This window comes from Petaurus breviceps, unplaced genomic scaffold (genome assembly GCF_028583685.1).
Source record: "Petaurus breviceps papuanus isolate PSGF00001 unplaced genomic scaffold, PetGlider_PUasm1.0 227, whole genome shotgun sequence".
NCBI classification, from domain to species: domain Eukaryota; kingdom Metazoa; phylum Chordata; class Mammalia; order Diprotodontia; family Petauridae; genus Petaurus; species Petaurus breviceps.
This window is the reverse complement of record NW_027185896.1, coordinates 7,526,508-7,545,256: the sequence shown is the minus strand read 5'-3', so window position 1 is coordinate 7,545,256 and position 18,749 is coordinate 7,526,508. Positions and strand designations below refer to the sequence as shown.

The 18,749-nt window shown below is 38.1% G+C and overlaps 1 protein-coding gene across 4 annotated transcripts in view; it reads left to right on the top strand.

Moving 5' to 3' along the window:
• DOCK3 (dedicator of cytokinesis 3) overlaps positions 1-18,749 on the top strand; it is a 520,915-nt gene that overhangs the window by 376,492 nt on the left and 125,674 nt on the right. The window lies entirely within an intron of this gene.

Sequence of the window (18,749 nt, the reverse complement as noted above, 5' to 3'; positions counted from 1 at the left end):
TAAATCCAGATTTTCTTATAGTGACTTTTCAAAAAGTTAAGTTCAGGAGGGCAGGACCAAGATGGTAGAGTAGAAGCAGGAAGCCAGCTGAATTCTCCCAACATTCCCGTTCAAACAACTATAAAATAACACTTCAAATCAAATTCTGTAGTGGCCAAGCCAACAAAAGGTCAGGGTGAGACATTTTCCCAGCCCAGAAGAATTTAGGAGGTTGGTAGGAGACATCTGTGACATCAAGGTCACAGATGAGGCAGCACAGAGCTCATGTGGAGGCAGCACCAGGAGCAACAGTCTTAGAGGCAGCTGTAAGAGCAGCAGCTTCAAGATACCTCAGCCCAGAGATGGCAAAAGGGTCAGACAATTGGCTAAAAAGAGATTACAGGGACCTTGATGCAGCTTATGCTTATTGGCAACTCTATGCCCATACACAGTTCCAGGGTGGAGAGGAACTCTCATGGTTGGACACAAGGGAACACCCTCCCTTGGTAACAGTTCCAAGGCAGAAAGGAGCACTAGCTCTTGTGGCTATACCGTGTTTCCCCAATAATAAGACCTATCCCGAAAATAAGCCCTCCCCTTACTGTGTAAGATTCCTCTAAAATAAGCCCTCCCCCAAAAATAAGCCCTATTGAGATTGCTACTGTAGTGAAGGTGATCCCCTGCGCTACACGCTACATTACAGTACCCTCTGTATGCACCGTCCTGTCCCGTTCCCCCCCACCCCCCCGTGAAACGCACGCCGCACTCTGAGCTGCATCCAATCAGAGCTGCAGCAGTGAGCGCGTCATCCTGTTCTTCCCCAGTGATTTGCTTGCTGGCGCCATTGAGAGCAGTGCCGCGGAGGAGAGCTGAGGCAGGACAACATAAGCCCTCCCCTGAAAATAAGCCCTCTGGTGTTTTTCTTTCCAAAAAAAAATAATAAGAGTGTCTTATTATTGGGGAAACATGGTAGTAGAAGAGAGGACCTGGTCACAGTTCTAGGGCCAAAAGGAATTCTAGTGCTTGTGGCTACAGAGGAGCAAGGGCCTTTCCTGGGTATTAACCTAAGCACAAACCAAGAGAGCAGTGACCATACCTCTTCCTGGATTACAGCACCTTGGAAGCCCTGAAAATTTGCAGACCCCCAGAACTAGCTCTGAGAATAGCCATTAAAAAGCCTGAAGCTTAGGACACTGCCTTCTCACCCTCAGAGGAGCAGACCCCAAATTTAACATAATGTTCAGAGTCCACAAATAGGCTAAAAAATGAGCAAACAACAACAGAAAAGAACTTGACCATTAAAAGGTACTATAGTAGCAGGGAAGACTATGACATAAACTCAGAAGAAGACAACAATGTGAAAACAACTATAAACAAAGCCTTGAAGAGAAATACTAATTGGACTTGAGGTCAACATAAATTCCTGGAAGAGTTAAAGAAAGAGATAAGAGTGATAAAGGAAAAATTGGGGAAAGAATTGAGAATGATGAAAGAAAAATTTTGAAAACAGAATTAACAGCTTGGTAAAAGAGGCACTAAAAAATATTGAAGAAAATAACACCTTAAAAACCACAATTGACCAAATGGTAAAAGAAGCACAAAAATTCGCTAAAGAAAAAAATCCTTAAAAAGCAGAATTGGTAAAGTAGAGAGATACAAAAACTCACTGAAGAAAACAATTCCTTGAAAATTAGAATTGGACAACTAGAAGATAATGACTCCCTGAATCCTCAAGAAAATATAAAACAAAGGCAAAAGAATGGAAAAAAAAATAGAAGTGTGAAATATGTCATCAGAAAAGCAACTGACCTAGAAAATAGATCAAAGAAAAATAATTTAAGAATCACTGGACTACATACAAGTCCCGAACAAAAAAAAAGCCTAGACATCATATTTCAAAAAATTATCAAGGAAAACTGCCATGATATATTAGATCCAGAGAGTAAAGTAGAAATTGAAAGAATACACCTGTTACCTCTTGAAAGAGATCCCAAATTGAAAATTACTAGGAATATTGTAGCCAAATTCCAGAACTCCCATGTCAAGGAGGAAATATAGTAAAAAGCCAGAAAGAAACCATTCCAATATCATGGAGCCACAGTCAGGATTGCACAAGATTTAGCAGGTTCCACTTTAAGGAGCAGAGGACTTGAAATAAGATATTCCAGAAGGCAAAGAAGCTAGAATTACAATTCCCAAATAATCTAACCAATAAAACTGAGTATAATCCTCTAGGGGGAAAAATGATATTTAATGAAGTAGATGGCTTTCAAGCATTCCTGATGAAAACACCAGATCTGAATAGAAAACTTGACATTAAAACACAAGACTCCAGAAATGCATAAAAAGGTAAACATGGAAGAGAAATAAAAAGTAACTTAATAGAGTTAAACTGTTTAAATCATTATATGGGAAGATGATACACATTACTCCAAAGAAATTTATTTTATTTTATTATTTATTAGAAATGGTCTACATAGACAGAAGACATAAGTGTGAGTTCATTATATTAAGATGATTTCAAAAAAATTAAAGGGTGAAAAAGAGATGCACTAGTAGAAGGGGAAGAGAGAGGTAGAATGGGGAAAATGATCTCACAAAGAGCTTTTACACTGGAAGAGAAACTGATGAAGTGGCAGGCAGTGCTTGCACCTCACTATCATCAGAATTGGTTGAAAAGGGAAGGAAATATATATATATACACATTCAGTTGGGGATAGAAATTTATCTTACCCAGCAGGGAAAAATAAGGGGAAGGGTATGAGAAAGAGAGTGCGGAGGGGGTGATAAAAGAGAGGGCAAGTTAAGGGAAGCAGTACTCAGAAGCAAAATGAACTTGTGAGGAAAGAAAGGATAATGAACAGAAGAAAATAGGATGGAGGGAAATACATAGTAATCATAATTATGCAACTAGGTGATACACTGTATAAAATGCCAGACCTGTTGTCAGGAAGATTCATCTTCCTGGTTTGAAATCTGACTTCAGACACTTTCTACCTGTGTGACTCTGGACAAGTCACTTAATTCTGTTTGCCTCAGTTTCCTCATCTATAAAATTATCTAGAGAAGGAAATGGCAAACTTCTCCAGTATCTTTGCCAGGAGGAGTCAGATACAATTGAAAAGGACAGAACAGCAGCAAAAACCAAAATTGTGAATGTGACAGATGTCATTCTGGAGAAAAATAAAATTAGAACTATGCCTAAAGGGCTATAAAACTGTGTATATATCCTTTGACCCAACAATACTACTACTAGGTCTGTACCCCCTGAGAGATCAAATAAAAAGTAAGAGGACCTATTTGTACAAAAACATTTATGGCAGCTCTTTTGGTGGTGGCAAAGAATTGGAAATTGATGGGAGGCCCATCAGTTGGGGATTGGTGTTGTAGCATATGATTGTAATGAAATACTATTGCACTGTAACAAAGGATGAGCAAGATGGTTTCAGAAAAATATGAGAAGACATATGAAGCTGATGCAAAGAGAAGTGAGTAGAACCAAAAATGACAGCAATATAGTAATGATGATCATCCATGAAAGACTTAGCTATTCTTATTAATACAATGATCTAAGACAATTCCAAAGGATTCATGATGAAAAATGCTAGAGAGATAACCAGTGAACTCTTTGAGTACACAATGATGTATACTTTTCTCACTTTTTCTTCAACGTGGCTAATATGGAAATGGTTTGCATTATTTCACATGTATAATTGATATCATATTGTTTTCCTTCTCAGAGGGTGGGGGAGGAATGAGAGGGCAAGAAAGAATTTGGAACTCAAATTTTTTCAAAGGAATGTTTAAAATAAATAATGTTTTTTAAGTTAAATACAACTGCATTGTAGTTTCATAGTTTCTTCATTTTGTCTTCCATTAGTATCTCATACTATGCTTACTGAAGAACTCAACACTGTGACTTACTCAGGCAATCCTTGGCAGGATTTCCTTCTGTATTTGCCTACCATATAGTGTGAAGCTGAATTATTTTTATCTTACTTGTCAGGAAACCAGGCTTTTAAGGTGATCAGGAGACAAATCAGCACTGTCTTTTCAGTATACTATTTTTGGTATATGCATCAGAAAATTTCTTCAATATTTAAGCAGATAGCTTAATAGATATGATTAATAATGGATAGACATAGACCATAGGAACCCATCCAGAAAGGATCCTATTGGCCCATTGCTGTTGAGAAATTGATCTTAGTGCCCTTGTTTAAACTAATAATAGGGCATTTATTAGCAATGAAGTATATTTTTCTTATGGTCAAATGATATTTGTAAAGTACTTACCATGGTGCCTGGCAAAGACTATGTAATATTAAAATGCCTATTCTCTGTCCTTATGGTCCATGACTGATTAGCAAAATAAAAAGTTGTAAATTTTCAGTCGTTTACATAGTGAATTTAATTCATCATTGCTCTCCCCTTTCCACATTGCAAGATTAAATAGCATGAATTCACTGATAATGAACAGGAATGAGCTCAGCTGACAGGTATTTATTGAGCACCTACTATGTACAATATATTGGCCCTAAAGGCTATTACCCAGAATTCAGCTTGGTAGAGATTAAGACCATAATAAAAACCACAGTAAATCGTGTCATCACGAGGAAATAGAATTTTAATTTGGATCCAGTAAAAATGGAATCAGATGCTAAATATATTTAAGACTTAAAAGGTTTTAATCCAGCTGGAAGACTGGCAGTATTAGAATACAATCACACACAAGCCTGGCAAATTCCTAGGGATATATCCATCATGATTATGAAAAGATTCCCAACTGGTAGGCAGTACCAGGACTGATAGCTTACTGTTTCTTGCTCCCTTTCAAAGAACAGGAACACCAAGAAATGTTTGTCTTATTCATAAACTAGACCACTCCCCACTCCTTCCTAGTTCAACATTTGGTGAATACCTTCTATGTGCTAAGAAGTTGGATTGATTCCAGAGTAGAAATCAAGAGGATACCCAAATTGAATGATACTAAGACCTGAGCAGAGATGTCAAGAGGCCATATAGACCAGAAATGGCTGTTAGCAGTAATATTCAGATTTACTCTCACTAGGTAGAGACAATCACCATTTCTGACTAGCTTTGTCATGTGCTCAGGGATTACAAACCAGAGACTAGGCCCAGAATTTGGTAATGGACTTTTCATGATCTCTCTTATGAGCTTCAGAGAGTACAAAAAATAACGGCCTTTCTGATAGTCACTGGCTCTGCCTATTCCGATCAACCCCCTGCTATTTGTTACTCCATAACAATCACTTGAAATTTCATTTTGTGCAGAAATTGTGCTTTTGTGTCTTAAATGATTATCTCCTATGGAAATCCTTTTTCTGTTTTCTGGTAGAAATACAAGTAATTCCAATAGAATATTATAACTATATGACAGGCACTGTACTAAAAACTGGAGATACAAAGAAAGTTAAAAACGTGATCTTTGTCCTCAAGTATCTCACATTCTAATGGGAATACAATATGCAAAAAAATGCATACATGATCTATACAGGAAGGTAAATCAAGAGGGAAGGCATGAGCAATGATGGAACCCAGGAAAAGCTTCCTGCAGAGGGTGAAATTTGAACTGAGTATTGAAGCAAGCAAAGAAAATCAGCAGGGAAATGAGAAGGGAGAGTCAAAGATGGAATATTACATGTGAGGACCAGTAAAAAGTCCAGTGTCATTAAATTATAGAGTATGATGAGGAGAGTTAAGAGTAAGAAATTTGGAAAGGTAGAAGGGAGCCAAGTTGTGAAGAGCTTCAAAAAACGAAAGAGGTGTTTTTTTGTTTTGTTTTGTTTTTTGCTTTTTGGAGGACAGTTGGGCTTAAGTGACTTGCCCAAGGTCACACAGCTAGTTTTTGTGTTAAGTGTCTGAGGCAAAATTTGAACTCAGGTCCTCCTGAGTCCAGGGCCAGTGCTCTATTCACTGCGCCACCTAGCCACCCCAAAAGAGGTCTTTTTAGTCATTATTTTTTTTTTCAAATTTTGAGTTCCAAATTCTCTCTTTCCCTCCAGCTTCTCCCTTACCCACTGAGAATCAATGTGATATCAATTATACATAGGAAATCATGCAAAATGTATTTACATATTAGCCATGTTGCAAAAAAAAGTTAAGAACATAAAGAAAGTTAAAAATATGTTCCATCTGCACTCAGAGTTTATCAGTTCTCTCTCTGGAGATGGATGGCTTTTTCATTGTGGGTCCTTTGGGATTGTCTTGGATTATTATGTTTCTGAGAATATCTAAGTCATTCACAGCTGACCACCAAACAATATTGCTGTTACTGTGCACCATGTTCCCCTGGTTCTGCTCACGTCATTTTTTGTCAGTTCATATTCCCAGGTTTTTCTGAAACCATTTACTGTGTCATTTCTTATAACACAATAGTATTTCATCACAATCATATGACATGACTTGTTCAGCCATTCCCCAACTGATGGGCATCCCCTTAATTTCTTTGCTACCACAAAAAGAGCTGCTATAAGTATTGTTGTGAAAATACATCCTTTCCCTTTTTCTTTGATCTCTTTAGGATATGGGCCTAATGCTGAGTCAAAGGGTATGCACATTTTTATAACCCTTTGGACATAGGGAAATATTGTTCTCCAGAATGGTTGGACCAGTTCTTAACTCCACCAAAAGTGTCTTAGTGTCTCAATTTTTCCACATTCCCCTCCAGCTTTTGTCATTTTCCTTTTCTTTCATGTTAGCCAATATGATATGTCTAAGGTGTTACCTCACAGTAAAAGAGGATTTTATATCTGGTCCTGAAGATAATAGGGAACCATAGGCATTTATTGAATAGGGGAGAGGAACATTACATGACCAGACTTAAACTTTCAGAAAGTCACTTTGGCAGTTAAATAGAGGACGCTTTGGAGTGGGAAGAGAATTGAGATAAAAAGGCCAACTGGAAGGCTATCAGTGTAATCCAGGTGTGAACTGATAAGGGCCTGTACCAGCATGGTAGCTGTGAGAATAGAGAGGAGACCTATAAAAGAGAGCTTGGCAATATATTAGATATGTGTGAGGAGGATAATATTTCCTTCCAGGAAATCAACAAACTACTGTTGAGACAATGAACATTTTTCCGTTTGTAAGGTTTCTAAGTACATTCAAGTTTGTGAGAGATTTCATTATTAGTGGCTAATTAAGAATGGAGATGGGCAATTATTCTTTATCCCATGCTAAGTGGAGGCTAGGTGGAGCAGTGAATAAAGCACAGCCCTGGAGTCAGGAGGACCTGAGTTCAAATCCAATCTCAGACACTTATCACTTACTAACCGTGTGACCTTGGGCAAGACACTTAACCCCAATTGCCCTGTCTTCTCCCCCTCCAAAAAGCAAAAAAAATAAAATAAAATAAAAAATATCCCATGCTAAAAATGAAGACTCAAATTGATCAGACGACTTACAAGTCTCCTATTCAAACTTGAACTGAAAAGTGGATTTTTTTAAAAATCAAAGAATACCATGTCACAGTATTAGACATGTCTCATCAATATGTCATAGGTTTAATGAATCCACCAGTATGCTTAAAAGAAGCATCTTCATTATTCACTTGAATATATTATACAACTGGTAGAAGAGAATAAATTTACCATTATAGTCAAGTGAAGTGCTAATCTCTCTAGTTTTAAGAGAGAATTTGATAGTATAGCACCAGAGAAGACTGACATATAAAACTGGGAAACTTGACACTTTTCAAAGATCTCCTGGTAGGAAATCAGTAACTATTAGGAAAATTGCCAAATGAAAAGAAGCAAGGGTCAGGAAAGACAATCCAAAATTGGAAAGACATATCAAACAACAACTGATCCATGATATAAACCATCAGAACACTTGTTTCCAATGTATATTAAATTATTTCTAAAAGAAGGATTATCTCAAGCAGAAGAGGGGACATTTGTTCCAAAATAAATGTACTTTTATAAACTTTTTCAGCCCTTCCCTTGCTGCTAGAGATCCATGGCACATAGTAGAAGCTTAACGAATGTTAATCGATTGATTGGTTGATTGATTGATTATTCCCCAGTTCTCAGCTTGTATGTTTTGTAGGATCTGTGGTGAAATTATCTTGCAAAGGTAACAAAACACCACAACTATAAACTCAGTGCTTAAGAAAATAAAAGGTTAAATTTTATTTTAAAACTATTTAATAATTTATGTAAAGCCACAAAAATGGAAACAAATTTTCACACAACTAGTAATTTCCATTATTTTACCCTATTTTTCAAATTATTATACAGGGTGTCCCAAAGGTCATGGTATAGTTTTAATATATTAAAACTTTCTTATTTTGAAATATGATCCGTATTTATGTGAATTTCCTTCATTTCTCTGTCCTCTGTTTTATTCCTCAGGGGGTCTCAGAGTCCCTCTGATTTTTAATACTGTGCTTTGTTTCTCACTCTTGCCTGACTACCTAATTCTATTCTTGTGTCCTCAGTGCTTTGAAAAGCTCTGTTTTGTGATGTCTCTTTTCTGCACGTTCACACTAGAATCATTTTGTCTTTCAGAACTTTGTGAGTGGTTTTCAAAGTAAAGATGGTTTTGATGCTTGTTCTTTACACCCTGGGCCACCATCAGCAAATGTCATTTATTCATCCAGGGAACTGGATCACATATGATTACATTCTATATGGGTGGCGATATGGAAAATAATAATGTATCCATGCTATATTCTGTCACATGTTTTCAGAGAAAACTGAAGACAAAGAGAAAGTGGAAGTTAATAGCATCTTGACTTATTGCAAACACTCCCCAGAGGTATTTGACTCTTAGAAGTGGTAGTAAATAATCCTTCAGGATTTGTTCAATTGTAAAGTATAAATTAATGGAGAAAAAGCATGCCTAATTTGGTGCTTTAGAATGAAATCATGCCTACATCCTCTGCATGCTAAATTCATTATTGACATTCATTTGCCCATAGAAAACAAATAAAGGAAGGCCTAAAGAACAGACCCCCAAAATTTGTTGTTTCAAATGTGTAGTTGGAATTTCCTATGTGAATTTTAAAGATTTTTACATGAACAACAATTTAGAGAGTATATTAATGATAGCCATTGGTTAGGTGGGGGTGGGGGAAGATGGAAGGAGGGTTTATTTTTATGTTGGACAAAGCTACAATAATTGTAGTCATAATTCCAACAGCATCTTTAACCCCTTGTACTTGCCCACTTTTCAATCTCTAGCTGTAAGAAACCCCAACTATGAAATATCACACAAAAACCCTGAATGTTAACCTGTTTGATAAGTGTATAAAGGTTTTCAGTTTGAAGATTGGTTTGAGAATAAAAAGATGGCATGCATTTAGGCCATGAGCAGACTTAATAATACCTTTGGAGTAGGGTTGGGTGTTTTGGGTACTGGGGCTTTTGGCTGGATTTTATTTTATTTTGTTCAATTTGCTAACCTTATATTTCTGAGTCATGAGGCTTGGGCCCTTGTCTGAACTTCCAAGTTGCTATAGCTATATATATAATGACCATCTTGCAGAGGGATCATTCCCTTTGGTCTGGGAAGTTATGAATGATGAGATTTCATAGTCCTCAATGCAAGGTCTTGAATAAGACAAGGATCAAGCATCTCAACCTTGAGCTAGATCCTTTGGTATTGAAGGAGAAAATTGATCAGAACATCATGGCCCACTTTGGAAGCTGAAGTTTTTCCTGCATGTAGGGGAGTACTGGAAGACTCCATGTCTGGACTTCTACTTTATTCATTGACCTGCAGTCTGACTTTTGGTTCTTAGACCAGTGGGATTAGCAGTGAGCTCAAAGCCAGAACCCTCAAGCCCTGGTGCAATGGGCCTTTATTTGAAAGACCCTAGGTACCCAACCAATAGTTGTGTTCTTTTATCTTGCTGTAAAATCAAGAACCAGCTGGCTCATCCCAAGATTTAAGCTGAGTGAATTTGTTTTCAGGTATATGTTTTCTGTGGGATATATGCCTTTCATTTTTCTGGTGCTGCTACTGATCACAAAACCACCCATTTAGAAAGCAATTTCTACTAAATAAATAAATGGTGGGAAGGAAAAAATAAGCACCTTGAACCCCAATTCTTGTGATTTAAAATGAAATACTAAATTGACTCATCTGGTATTTCAGAGAGCCAGCAAGTTCTAAGGAAGAAAATCAATATGCCAATTAGAAGGCATATATTGTTACTTAATGCAAAATCAACCAAAGTATTTGTTTATAAGAAAAGCTCTGTAGATCAAGTTATTTGTTGTCTGGGTTAAATATTTGCCTGTTTTGAGGAAAAAATCCCTTTAGGAGTTACTTTTAATGAACACTTTTTTTGAAAAAAATAATTTCTTAAAGAAATTTGGGGCTCTAGAAGGAAAAGGTTAATGTAATTGTTTGAGAAAATTGTTGACTTAATGGAGATAAAAGTTCCTTGTGCTACTTACATTTCATGAGTAAAACAGGGATTTTGTTAGAGATTCTTTTGGGTAGTTTTGAAATATAAGGATTTTGTTTACACTCAGTAATAGATCTTGGGGTAACTGAGGTTAGGAAGGTAATGGTTTATTGCTGTGTATGGTTGGTTATTTGGGCAGTATAATAATAGGTGCTGGAGATTTTTCTATTTGTCAGAAAGAGATGGTAAAGCAGTTTGGTCTAAATATGGTCTTAATAAATACACTGCTCGTAAAAGGTAAAGGCTGCTGCTGGAATAAAAGATAGCTAGATTGCAGCCTTGAAATGATTAGGGTCACTACACTGTTAGAAATGACTATAGTAGTTATGAATACATTTGACCAACTAAATTTAAAAGCAAAAAATGTTGGTAACAATAAAAAAGCAAAATGGGCTGCTTATTCCGGAGAAAAATGTAATGCTGTTGAAAAGTACAAAGTAAATACTTCTAGAAAGTGAAATTGTAATAAATTAACAGGGGCAACTAGGTGGTATAGCAGATAGAGTGCCAGTCCTGGAATCAGTTAAGACCTGAGTTCAAATCAAGCTTCAAACACTTACTAGCTGTGGGACCCTCGACAAGTCACTTAACCTTATTTGCTTCAGTTTCCTCACCTGTAAAATGAACTGGAGAAGGAAATGGCAAACCATGCCAGTATCTCTGCCATGAAAACCCCAAATAGGATCACAGAGAGTCAGACACAACTGAAACAAAATGAACAACAACAAAATGTTAAACGACAGTTCTTTTCCTACTAAGTCTGTAAATGAAGTCAAGTTGGTGAAAGAGTTGTAATAGGAATTTTTTTTACCTGGAGCAAGAAGTAAGGAAAATATCCTTGGCTGGGGAAACATGAAACAGAAGTCCTGGGGTATTAGCGCCATGGACAGGGACTTATTCCTGTGGCTCATCTGTAGCTTCCTATTTTATCAAATTACTTTTGCTTCCTGTCTGTTAGTTAAGATGGTGTGTGTCCAGGAGGCCCTGCTCCATCCACCTGCCTCTTTCTGCTTTCTTCTGCCTCTTCTTCCCACAATCACAGTGCAACTGTCTACTCACAACTGCACCTTCAGGTACCCTCTTGGTGCTGATGATAAGGCCAAGCTTTAATCAGTGAAGCAACAAAGGATAACCCTCTTCTGAGGACAAAAGCAATAGGAGCAGAAGTTTAAGGCTTCAGGTCCAACCCAACCTAGATCAAGTAGATGCATGTTTGCTCATTCTTACCACCATCATGTCTGTTAGGAGGGAGTGGCAAAAGGCAGTGTCACCAGAATGAGTAAGGCAGAAACAGAGGCATAGACTCTCACTCACTACACCCCCATCTTGTGAAATTACCTGGCTCCCAAATACCTGTCTTCTTTTATCACTCTTAAAGTAGCCCTAGACACAGGAGGAAAAGGTCAAGACCCTCAGGATATTACTGAAACACCATTTCAGTGGCATGGGGTGTCCTAGTAATGGCTCTTGCCAGCTCACAAAGAGACAATTGTTGAATTTTCAATGTGAACATTTACACCTGAGAAATTGGTAAACACTACTAATTAGGGCTTGATTTATTATTTTATTGATTGTCTAGACTTAAGAAAGTAATGAGGGAATGTTAATAATGAAGATTATATTTAAAGGTATGTTGTGTATACATTTTTTCAAAGAGCCATTTGTTAAACATTTACCAGCGTACCCTTCCTGTACTGCCAATGTGATACTCCACCCTCAGGTGCTAGGGTATAGCCACTTAACGAGTCTTCTAATACTGACCAGTTTGCCAAGCTAAGACACTCTTTGGGGGTGGCCAGTTAGCACAGCAAGTAAGAGCACCGGCTCCAGTGTTGGGACGACCTGGAGATCGAATCCCAGGCTCAGACACTTAGCACCCACCCAGAAACACTTGGGCATGTAACCCTGAACAAGTTACTTAACCCCAATTGCTTAGGGGCAGCCAGGTGGCTCAGCGAGTAAAAGCACTGGCTCCAGTGTCAGGATGACCTGGCTCAAATCCAGGCTCAGATACTCAGCACCACACCCAGAAATAACTAGCCATGTAACCTTGAGCAAGTTACTTAACCCCGATTGCTTTAAAAAAAAAAAAAAAAAGACACTCTTTGACCCCACAGTAAAATTCTAGGCTAGGGTCAGGTTGGAAATGTTAACAGATAGTTGTTACTCTACTCACAAAAGTGTTTGGTGGCATGGCAACATCATGCTTTCTACCACTTCCATATACAGTAACTTGTACATCATGATATGGAGGTTTATTGGTCATTAGTCATTCCCATTCCCATGCTCCTTTACAGCCTTGACTTAGGATATTGGAACTGAAGTGGGCCCTTTGGAAAAGGAGATGCCTGTTTCTGACTTCCCTTGTCACTTTTGGCAGGACCAGCCCAAGTAAACTATGTTACCCAGAAAAACTGAGTGTTGGTGAACCTATCCCTCCCACTTTCTGTCTTCTAAGACCACATAGTCAATTTTTCCCACCTGGGATTGTCTTCTGAACATGCCCTCTAACTTTAGAAATGCTCGTGACAAAACCTAAGTTGTCCCACTCTAGTTATGGCTCTGTTTGGTGTAAGAGTAATAGTCAGCTCAAACCCATCCACTGCCTTTAGTAACTAGAATGGAATTGCACTTGAACTCATGCCATATCACATTAGGGGAATTTGGGGAAGTTTTGGATTTTGATAAGTCAGCAGATCTTAGCCATCCTTTCATCCTTATTTCACAGAATAATAGGTCAGCGCTAGAAGCATCCTTAGAGGACATCTGTGCCAAACTATACTTCAAGAGGAATAACTTGTTAAATATCATCAAGTAATCATCATGGTAGAGCAGAATGACAGAGTAGCAGGATATACAGCTAAGTTCTACCCCACAACTCCTCCACAGCAATCTTAAAAATGCACCAGACTAAGTTCTGATGGGTAAATCCAAGAAAAATAAATGAGCCATTTTTCCAGCATAGGTCAGCAAAAGGAAATAGACAAGGAAGTCTTTGAACCCTGGGGATAGAGTCTAGCTAAGAACAGTCATGTAGAGCATTCCAACAAGGGGAGAGGATTTATACTGGAACGAGAAGAGATCCCAGATACAGCACATAGGGGCTAGAGCTTGTGCACAGAACAGAAACTTGTATCAGCTCACAGCTGTGTTTTTTACTACCCAGTTCCAGATCACAGATCCAAGGCAGGATCAAGAGGGGACCCATACATTTGAGTGTCATTGCAGGGTAAGAAGCAATCATGGGATATAGGTTGTGTAGTGAGTGAGGTGCAAGTTCAGAAGCAAACTGCTTCTGAATGGTTCTGACCCCAGGAACAAAAAAAGGGATCTCAGTTCCAACCCTAGCCCAGTCTGAAGCCTATGGTAGAAGGTAGGAATCCCAGTCAGAAGGGAAGCCTTCATTTCTGCCACTCTGAACCAGTTAAACTTTCTAGCTAGCTGATAGTGGCCGAGTCCAACAGCAATCTACTGGCAGTCCAATCAGGAGCAAACCCACAGATGTGTTGTTCAGACCAAAACCCAGGTCAGGAACTGGTAAAGTTCAGAAAAGGAGTTCAGTAACTAGATTTTGTACTATATCAGACTACTTTGGGAACACTAAAGGCTTACAGGTCCCCATCCTGACATGACCTTGTCATGGGATAATACAAGAATAACACAATACTCAATATCCCAAGAAAGTAGGACACTATAGGGGCTCAGCCAAGCTATTACCTCTAGAAATGCCTGGTTCTAACATAAAGTTCAAAGTCAAGAAACAGATTGGAAGAATGAGCAAACAAAGAAGAGTCCCAGCATAAAAATCCATTATGGTGATAGGGTTGCTCAGAACACAAACCCAAAAGAAGAGAATACTTCCAAAACATCTGCAAGTAAAACATCAAATTAAAATATGGCTTCAGCATAATTTCAACTAGAATTCTTAGTGGTGAAAAGAGCTTTTTAAAAGAGTTTAAAATGTTTAATAAATGAGATCAATAGAAGAAATCATCAGAATAAGAGTTATGGAAGAAAGAATTGAGAAGGAAATTAACAGTCTTACACATGAAATACAAAACCTTACCAAAGAAACAAACTTCCTGAAAATTAGAATGGACAAAATAGAGGATAAAGCTATTTATTATCACTGCTTCCCTTTCTGCAATAAATTCTTACAAACCATGACATAATATGTTTAGAATTTTTATGGGAGTTGAAGTAAAGCCCACTGGCTTGACTCTACTCTCTTCCCTTTCTAAAAAGTAGAGATAATGCTTGCCCATCCCCACCCCCATTCTCCAGCTTTCTAAAATCGCTAATGCCTTCAAAATCACTTCTGCCAGTTCTTTAAACACCTGGCACTTAATTCATCTGGACCTGGTGAATCAAACTCATTGAAAGAGACAAGGTGGTAGAGTAGGAAGTATGCTGCACTTGAGTCAGGAAACTTGGATTCAAATTTGACCTCCATCAATTATGAAGTGTATGCTCATGAGCAAATCTCTACTCTCAGAGCCTTGAATCCCACATCTGTAAAGTGGAGGTGATAACACTAGCACTTACATACCTACAAATGCTTTAAAATGCTTTTAAAAACTTAGTTCTCCATAAATATAAATGATCATTCCTGAAGACAATTAAATGTTCTCTTATCATCTCTTTGCTCATCTTGGTTTTCAATTCTCCATTCAATTTGTATTCCATCATTTGAGTCCAAAGAACATTCTTTGTTGACAATAACAACTCACATACCACTTAAAGTTTCGTACAGTTTTGCCCATTACATATAATATTTCATGTGATCTTCATTATAACCTTATGAAGTAAGTCCTGTTATTATCCCCATTTTACAGAAGGGGAAACTGAGACACAGAGAAGTTAGGTGACTTGCAAAGGGATGTAAAACTAGAAAGATCTGAGGCAACATTTGAACCTTAATCTTCCTGAGATCAGGTCCAACATCCTCTGCCCTATGCTATAGTTGCCTCAAACAGCTGAGTAAAGTTCTACCTTTCTTACAGTGTTTTTTATTCTTACCTTCCCATCCACCACTATCAACAGACCTATCCCTAATTTGATTTTCCTCTTGCCCCCAAAGAAACTATTTTTATTATGTTTATTATATTCTCCCTCCTAAGCTTGTTCAGAGCTTTAAAGTTCAGACACTATTCTTTTAAAAAGTGCCAGTCTTTTTTATATTCATCCTCAGGTAGCCACCTTTGTTTTCCAGCTTCCTACTTGTCTTTGGAAATCTGGAAGTGTTGATGAGTTCCAATTTCATCAGAAGAAGTGATTTTTCCCATTTCTCTTTCCTCGTTTTGTTTTTCTACTTGGTCAATAAATGGGCTTTTATTCTCTAATAACTATATATCTTTCCATTATCAGAAAACCAGAATCTTTCATATTATCTTGTTGTTGTGCTTATCCATTCAGTCCTGGTAGTGTCTTTGAACATTTGAAAATATGATGTATAACTATTGATTGAAAGAAATGACTACTTGCCTTTTAGAGAGCATCCTGTTCCACAGCCTTGCACAACCATAAGTGTGAAAGTTTTGCAACAGGAAAATAAGTTTGACATGACAGGGTTTGGTTTTAATGCAGTTCAATTTTTCCTGGATATTGTATCATTTAAAAAGAAAAATGCAGGGAATTGACACTTTGTCTTGTCTAACTTGTTCTCAATGAATAACAAGAAAATAATCCTTGCTTAAAAGTCTCTGGGCCAATTGCCTTCTTCAGTTTAGTACCCTGCCTTCTTCCTTTGACTGTAAACTATAGTCTGTAAAGGCAAGAGGAAAACCAGAGAATACTTAGCTTGCTTGAGTCCTTACCTTCATTTAATAATTTTTTTTGTATGCCTGAGATGTGTAAGATGATGCTTGGTCAGTCTCCCCTAACCTCAAGGCGCTCCCCAACAGCTCCTCCCTCTGACTCTTACAATGGAAAGCTGACTGCGGTAGTAAATTAAAAACAAAAAAAAAATGGAAAAGCCAGTCAGTAGATAGCATCTCACCAATATGTGTCAACAGTTCCATTCAGCAAGTATTTTTAAAGCATCCACTAGGCTAGTCTCACATAAAAGCAGTCCCTGGCCTTAAGGGAAGAGCTAACATCTACTGGGAAAGTGGCATAGTGGGTAGAGTGCCTGGCTTGGAGTCAGGAAGACCTGAGTTCAATCCAGCCTCAGACATTTACTATGTGACCCTGTGTAGTGGCAACCACACACACTGGCATACCCAGGATGGCTGCTAGCACAGGATCTTAGATCTGTTTTACTAGAAAAGACAGCTGTTTAAGGGGTCAAAAATGTTTTTTTAATGACATTCAGTAGTTCAGGGGGAAAGTCAGCACCCTGAACTATAGAGAAAATACAAGCAGAGAGATAAAGATCAACAGACAGGGCTCTGAGTGCCTGAATCAACTATACACTTTACATATATCCCTGGATCAAGAGAGCCTTTGCATCTGAGCAGTCAGGGAGCTCTGAAGATACAGACACTTGGAATCTTGACCAGGGAATCACTTATGAGAAGGATCTTGTGATTCCCTGGTCAAGATTCCTTCTCATAAGTGAGCCCCCAAAGCAAAATAAAAATTCAGAGTATATATACTTTTCTCAGAGCTAGAAGGCATCACGATTGTTGTGACTCAGTGCCTAATTAGAAATTAGCAAAAGGTGTGAAAGCCTTCCTACAAGCAAGCCTCCCCTAAACAAGCTTCCCTTAAAGGGCTCCATGTGAGACCTATTAATGAAGAGGTGGGGGGGATCTTAAATCCAATTAACCTTACACCCTGTACAAGTCATTTGTCCCTGTTTGCTTCAGTTTCCTTATCTGTAAAATGAACTGGCAAAGGGAATGGCAAACCACTCTAGGATCTTTGCCTATAAAACCCCAAATGGGGTCATGGAGAGTCTGAAACAACTCAACAACAACATGCAGATACAGGTGCAATGCTTTAAGTTCTCTTTATGGTGATAAAACATAAATTCTGGGAAAGGATGGACTAATTTTCCAAAGTTAGCAAAGGAATAAAAAAAAGTCTGGAATCAAAGTAAAATGTATACAAAATTTGCATTTGAGTACTTCCCAAACTGTTGATATATTTCCCTACTTTATTAAGTGATCTAGGAACATTCTAGCTTGTGAGAGTACCAAAAGATTTTCTTCATTTGTTTTTCTTTGTCAATACTCTTTCTGTGCAGACCCAGCAATAAATGTTGTTTCCAGAAACCTCTAGGGAGGTTACATTTCAAGCAAGTGATGATTGATCTAGTAAGCTTGGAAAGTGACAAGGTGAACCAGAGAGACCAATCTTTCCCACCTTCTTAACACCTAGATACTTCTCTAATGTATTGATTGGTTTGACAAGTAGAGACATGTACAAGTCAACCTGAAGAGCTGAAGGTGCTGCCAGAGCCTGTCTTCTCAATTCCAGAAGGAATCTGACTAAATAGGAACGGCTCTCTTTCAAGGCCACCATCTCTCCTACTATGGCAGCCACCAGGAACAAGGAGGCCACAAACTATAAACAGTCACCAATGCACTTGGCTCTCAGATATGTTCTCCCTCCTAAGCTCTTAGGAATCCTTGGATTACCTTAAAATTCAACTCAATCACTCCATTCTGTAGAAGGTCTTTCCTATCCCCCTATACCCTACTGCATTCCCTTCTAAGACTGCTTTCCATTTTCTCTTCACTTGGTGTGAGCTAACTTATGCATATAGGGGGCAATTAGGTGGTCTAGTGGATCCCTGGGGTCTGGAATCAGAAAGACTCATCTTCATGAGTTCAAATCCATTTTCTAGCTGTGTGATCCTGGGCCAGTCACCTAACCTTGTTTGCCTCAGTTCCTCACTGTGAAAATGAACCAGAGAAGAAAATGGCAAACCACTTCAGTATCTTTGCCAAGAAAATCTCAAAATGGAGTCACAAAAAGTTGTACACAGCTGAAATGACACAACAACAAAAAACAACTAATGTACATTGTCCCCTTGAGTGAAAAGTCCCTGAGGGCATGGCATGGGGGTTAGGGGCAGAAATGTATGCAGTACTTAGCACATTGCTCGACTTATAGTAAGTACTTAATAAATAAATGTCTATTAGTTGATTGACTTAATAATTTGCAGCAACAACTGACTCTAATCATGCAGGTTACCCTCAATGGAGTAAAAATGTTTTATAATCAATGACTGTCAGTAGTTTTAAACATGTAACCATCTTCCCTGGTTACTGCATATCTAAACATTTTCATTTTAAAAACCTATAGAGTTTGCTTTAAACTTAAAGGTGGATTTAGATTTTAAGTTTTATTTGCCTACAGTTCACAACTGAAGACTGTATTATACTGA